The 6,714-nt window shown below is 36.8% G+C and overlaps 1 pseudogene across 1 annotated transcript in view; it reads left to right on the top strand.

Annotated features, from left to right (window-relative positions):
- The window catches only part of LOC306798093, a 9,614-nt pseudogene extending 4,472 nt beyond the window's left edge, over positions 1–5,142 (top strand). The window contains exon 2 of the transcript in view: positions 4,564–5,142. The product of the transcript in view is annotated as an uncharacterized misc_RNA (transcript). The remainder of the gene's footprint in view (positions 1–4,563) is intronic.
- Positions 5,143–6,714: the final 1,572 nt, after the last annotated feature.

Below are 6,714 nucleotides of genomic sequence, written 5' to 3'. Positions count from 1 at the left end.
ACCTTCCTTCCTTCTCTTCCTTCCTTCCTTCCTTCCTTCCTACTTCCTTCCTTCCTTTCCTCCTTCCTTCCTCCTTCCTTCCTTCCTTCCTTCCTTCCTCCTTCCTTCCTTCCTTCCTTCCTTCCTTCCTTCCTTCCTTCCTTCCTTCCTTCCGGTTCTCTTTGTTTGTTTAGTTTATTTTATAGTTTTGGGGTTTTTTTGTTTTTTTGTTTTTTTTCCTGAATATGATTTGCTTCCTACTTCAAAAGAATCATGTTTATGACCTTAAACCAAAAGTAAGATAGACTGATAAGTCAATTCTTGACACTTTCCCACTAAGACCAGACCATCTGGACACTTTGTGTTTGTAACAGGTGCTTCTGGGACTCAGAGCCTAATTCTGGCCCAGATTCTGTTCTGTATGGGTGACTCCATTACTGTGTGCAACTGCACATTGCATTAATTGAAGGGACTCAGAAAGGCCAAGTGAAGTAATTAGTCAGTTGGTCATGCAGAAAAGAGACTAGTGGCTTAATGCCACTGAATGTTGAATGCACAGATGTACAGCACCATCAGCTTTTACTCTCTGTGGTACTCCAGTAATCTCCGGCAGGTAGAGCAAAGATCTGTCTTAATCCAGGTCTTCAGTCTCCTGGAAGCAACAACATAAATTTCATATTCACTTGGGAGAGAAAACCATGCTTTTGAATGACCTAAAAACGGAGCTACATCAGCATAAAATTGTCATAATAGTAAAAGCACCAGATGGGCCAAATATGGCAGTTAGATTTTTAGCTTCCAGTTTGAGTTTTCAGGTTTAACCAGTAGCAAATGGCATATGCAATATAAGCTGTAAAATGGCTGTGATTTTGATTTTATAAGCCTATTTTTTAAACTATGATGTTTTTCTTTGCATGTACTTGACATTTTTTTGCAAGCCTAGCTATTTTGGGGTCAGAGTTTGATCAGAATTTTAACTAGTGTCACCTGGAAAGTTAAGAAAATATCTGCTCTGCTACTCATTTACACTGCACAGTGGAGCTAAGTGAGGGCAGTGAGGGTATTCAAAAATGTTGTGAGAGTGGTTTATAGGTCAGTTTTTGGGTAGTTTATAGCAGCAACTCAAATATTTTTTCTGTATCTTTCACAGATGCTGTGTGTGTGCTATTTTGCTGCATATCCCTTCAGAGTGGGTGTCATAAAAAAAGTTTGGATTATTGCATTTCACTGTAATGTAAAATTTCTAGACTAAACCTTTATTTTAAAAGGTATATTTTTTGCTTTCTGATCAGAACAACCAAAATTAAAAACTGGTAAACTGAAATTACAGTATACCTAGGCCACTATTTTCACTATTGTGTTAGGTTTTACACATATTGTCACGTTGAAGTATTTCTCAGCAGCATGCATTGCAATGATATACTCTCACTGCCTTCAATCATAGAGCTCACTATAAAAGTTACTTACATTAGTAAGATGGGGTGTTTGAAATATTAAAATAATGCCTTGTAATTTCTACTTTAGTCATCTTAGAGCTCTCTCTTCACATTCTCTATATTTGCCACTTTGATAATCAAATAGCAGTGTGATCAACTCCCTCAAGGGTAGAGAGGCCCTGCAGAGAAATACCAACAAAATTAGAGATGGGCAAATATCAACTGTACAAGGTCCCAGAAGGGCAAGTGCTGGATTCCTCACCTTGGATGGGGCAATGCAGTTTGTGTGAATAAACGAGGGAATGAGAGGTTGGACAGCAGCACTGCAGAAAGGACTGGGGTGTCCTGGTCAATGGCAAGTTGACCATGACCCAGCAGTGCCCAGGAAGCCAGGAGGGCCACCTGTGTGCTGAGGTGCATCAGGCACAGCATCACAGCCAGGCAAGGGAGGGGATTGTCCTGCTCTGCTCAGAACTGGGACAGCCTCACCTTGAGTATTGTGTGCAGTTTTGGGTGCCACAATAGAAGAAGTTGCATTGTGAGCATCGAGAGGAGGGCCATGAGGATAGTGAAAAGTCTATAGAGGAAGCCTTATGAGAAGTGGATGAGGTTACTTGGTTTGTTCATCCTGGAGGAGGCGGAGGGGAGATCTCCATGAGTCATTCAAATTCGTCATGATGGGAAGTTCAGGGCAGGTACCAATCTCTTCACTGATGTGACCAGCAACAGGACTCATAAAATATCATGAAGCTGAGTTAGGATAAGTTTACATTCATTTCTAGTGGAGTAAATAATTATTGGTATAATTTCAGCTGCATTGTTTTAGTCCAGCTCTGGAGAACGTTCATAAAATTCCCTCTTTTACAAGCCCAAAATTATCCTTTCTCTGACTATGCAGATTGAGAAGGAAATATGGCCTTAGTCTTTGTCACTGGTTGAAACTGATAGTTCTTTCCTACTACTTATATTCCTAAATTATAAAAGGAGGGAGCCTACATGTTAAAATAATCAGTGTTACTTTAAACTTTGCATTTTAGCATGGAAACAACTACAAGAGCTACCAATTTACGTGAACTACCTCTTTTTAATCACTATGAAATTTTTAAAGAAGCTGAAAAGAATAAACTGAACTATAATATTCAGACATGTCTTGGTGATAAGCATGGAAGAAATAAGATTTTAATAGTCTTGAGGAGTTAAAGTGAGGTAAAAAGCCTGGGAAAGATATATGAACGCAAGATACTGATCTTGTTTGATATTATAGGTTTCAGTATTACTCATCTGCATTGCCTATTTAATTTGTGTGAGCAGGCAGGGGAATCAAATATCCTGGAAAAAAGGATTCGGAGGGCTGATCATCCTGTAAAGTTTTCAGTGGGAATTGTATATATTCATCTCCTGGGATTACTGAGCATTTTACGTGCCATATTTCAGTCCCCTATCTAATTAACATACAGAACTGAGCTGAGAGACGGTACAAAGAGATGATGTGATGTGTGTAGTGATTTAAGCAGAATTGCCAAATCTCATTGTAAGCTCACTGGACTATTTTTAATATCCTGAGCACATAGTGCCTGATTAAAAAACCCGACATATCAGTCACTTTGATCAGATAACAAATATTGGAAACAGGTTTATACTTTAGTTGAAATATAGTATTCCTCTGCCCCCCAAAATTCATAAGGAGTAGAGAAGTTACCAGTGTAATCTAAGATGTTCATGTGTCCTAGGTAATTCATCCTCTTTTCAAACAAAGCAAAGTGATTGTCATAGAATACATGGATCGTGTTTGAGTTGGAAAAGAAGAATGTTGCCTGGGAGGCAATAAAGATTGCAGATATGCAACAATCATGGTCTTTTATTATTTAATTCTAACTTTTCATGCGCATTTTGGAAATATACTAAAATATTTGGAATTAGGAACACTAATTCTAGTCTCAATTTTAATAATATAGAGACCATACATGCTTTAATCTATGGAATTTCTTATAATTTAGAAATAACTCCAAGTTCAGTCACCCCAAATTTGTGCCAAGGTAGCTAGGAGCAAAGTCTCTCAGAGTTTATGCAAGAAAATATTTCAAGGCAGCCTTCAATACCCATGGCAAAAAATAAATTTAGCAGACAGAAAATGATGTTTTGCTTTAACATAATGGATGGAGAAATATTTAAAAAATATTGATGAAAATAAAGACTGACTTGCTAGAGAACCCTAGCCATACAAACCACCATTATTTACTTCAGATATACACAACTTATTTGATCACCACTGCCACTTGATTCTGTGTCACTGCTGCTGTGCCATTTGAAATTACATCATTGAGGATAGCCTCACTGACAGATCTGCCACGAGCTGCCAGATGGCAAACTGATTCAAGGGAAACACAACAGTAACTACGGCATGATTTCCTTAATTTATTACAATTTTTCTGCTGGACACTCCACAGATACAGTTTCTCTGAACAGCTGGAATATGTGTTTGTATTTAGCTGTATGTATAAATTATATGACTGAGCAGTATGTTAGCTGAGTGTTAAGTGTTTCTGAGCAAATACCAAGCATATATTCAAAACATGCTTGATTTTGTAATTTTGTCGTTTATATTGAAATTAAACTTATAAAAATCCTACTTAGTCCGTACATTTACTCCAGTCTAAACAATAAAATATTGTTGCAGCAGGATAGAATAAGGAATAAACAAGAAAAAAGTGTTTAATGCTACCTTACCTCAGTTATAATCAAATTATATAATGAGAAAGATTGACATAGTTTTTAAACTCTAAAGGGAATATAAACAGGAAATAGTATAATTAAATTAGCCTTGTAAAATTTCAGCACATGCAAAAAATATACAGTGCTTGACAAATGTCAGTATTGATTTACGATTAATTTTATTTTTATTTAGTGTTATATTTATTTATTTACTTATTTGTTATTTGTGGACACTTAACCTCTATTCTCTGTTTCATGACTACTGCTTATGGAAGGTGGAAGCACTTGGACCATAGCACAGCCCCTGAGTGGTGCTGCTAAGTGAGGAAGTGACTCAGGATAAATATTCTTTGAGGAAAATCAGTAGTTAATTGCTGCTGGTCCTACTTCTATTTGTCATCTTCTCTCACGTGGCATGATTTAACCAAACTGGAAGGAGAATCTTGTCTTTCAAGAAGAGAATCAAAATTTTCAGCAAAAGAACAAAGTTTTCATATTGAGAACAAATCCTACTATCAGGAGAATCAAAGTGTCCACAGACACAACAAAGCCTTTTGGGAACAGAATAAAATCCTTCAAGAGAAGCATAGGAGTCTTCAGAGGAAACAAAGAACCTTGAGAAGCAGCAAAAGGCTTGCCAACAAAATAAAGCCCTCAGAGAAGAGATTAAGGCTCTCAAAGGATAAGAATGAGCATTTGCATTGAAGGGAAAAGCTCTTCAGCATGAGATTTTAGCTTTATGAGGAAAACACAAAGCCTTCAAGGACCAGCTTAAAGCTCTTCAAGAGGACAACAAAGCCATTCAGGTAGAGGGAAAAACTCTTCGTGAAGAAAAAAATTCCCTCAGTGAGGAGAAATTTGCTCTGCAAGAAAGGAATATGTCCCTTCAAATCAGAAAGAGTCCTTAGGAGGTTAGGAGAAGGCCCTCCAAGAAGAGCACAAAGACCTTCATGAATGGAATAAGATACTTCTAGAGAAGGAACAAAGTAATATAAGTAAAGAACCAGGTGCTTAGGGAGATTTTGCAACAAGAGTGAAGAGTTTAGAAAAACGGTAATTTTTCTTGTTGGCCAAATATCAGCAATGGATAAAAAACAGGCATCAAGCAGACTGTGAGCCTTAGTGCAGAAGTCTAGCAGAAATTCTGAGGCATGGATGTTGGGATTTTGGATCCCTGAAGCCCAGTAAATTAGTGCTGCAATTCATAATGCATATCTGTAGATGTCTGCTTTATTGAGGTACTGAATATCACAGAAAACAAGTTTCTTATTTTAGTATTTCAAAGGTTAGATTAACACTTTTTACCACAGAATACTGGAGGATATGAATAAAAAATGAATTCTGATGTCATGAACATGAAAGTCATATACAATGAGGCTGTGAAAGACTCTCATTTTTACATCTAGATTAAACAGTTAAGTAATACTTCTGAAAATAATTGGTATTAAATACTTCCAGAATATGCTAACAAATTCTTTATCTCAGAGATTTTTCCTTCAAAGATGCAGTTTTAACTTGAATTTGGAGGAAAATAATTCAGTATATCTGTGCTTCTAAAAAAATTTTATGAAGTGAGGTTGAACACTGTCTTTCTGGACAATCCACCATGCTACGTTTCTCTATTTCTTCTTTGTGCAATTTGAAAGACAACAGGTATGCACAATTACTGCCAAAAAGAATACTTAGATGAGCAGGTGTTTGTCTTTAATTGTATACTTTCATTAAATGTCAGCCTTGTAAGCTTTCTACCCTTTGACACCTGTACATTAATTTATATCCCATTTCAGTACCCATAAAAAACGTTGCACTATCACATGATAAAAACACTGCCTTTGTGGTGGCCAAAAATATTATTTCAAAATCTTGAAACCAAAAAATACACCAGAGTAAAACCAACACATTGAGACTATCTGGTGTGCATTTAGGAATCAGGGCCAAGAACTCATCATGTGGATGTGACCAGTCTGCTTTTGATGAGTCTGACCTTGACCAGACTGACACACAAGCGAATGCTTGACACACAACCTTGAGTCCAGGTCTTTGGAAAATATTTCTTGTTCATCCAGAAATTGAGTTAGCAACAGAAGGTATTAAATACACAATACTTGTTCATGTAGAAACAGTAGGGATAAAATAGAAAGTTTTGTAGTCATGGTTCCAAAATCTCAAGGTGAAGGAGTATTTGTAGGGATAAAATAGAAAGTTTTGTAGTCATGGTTCCAAAATCTCAAGGTGAAGGAGTATTTCAGGCAGTAGAGCAAGTACATGTGTAGCTAGCACCTGAAGGACACAAATTAAATTTCCTTTTTTTTTTTTTTTTTTTTCTTTTTTTTTTCTTTTCCAAATGTTAAACATTTGATATTATATCTCTGGCCTTAAAGACCAGATAGGCTTTGCAAAGTTGAGCACAGTGCTGTACTAGCAGACATCGTGCATGAGAAAACTGATGCAATTTGGAAATATTGTGCTGGAGAAGCATCAGGTATTCTTGTACAGATGACTTCCCAGTGAGAATACTGACAGGACTACTTTATCCTCAGTTTAGAGATTTTTGATTCAGCCCCTTCCTTTGGACACAGATACTTCG

The sequence above is a fragment of the Erithacus rubecula genome (genome assembly GCF_903797595.1).
Source record: "Erithacus rubecula genome assembly, chromosome: 1".
Lineage (NCBI taxonomy): Eukaryota > Metazoa > Chordata > Aves > Passeriformes > Muscicapidae > Erithacus > Erithacus rubecula.
The sequence above is the reverse complement of the archived record's forward strand: the minus strand, read 5'-3'. Positions and strand labels throughout refer to the sequence as shown.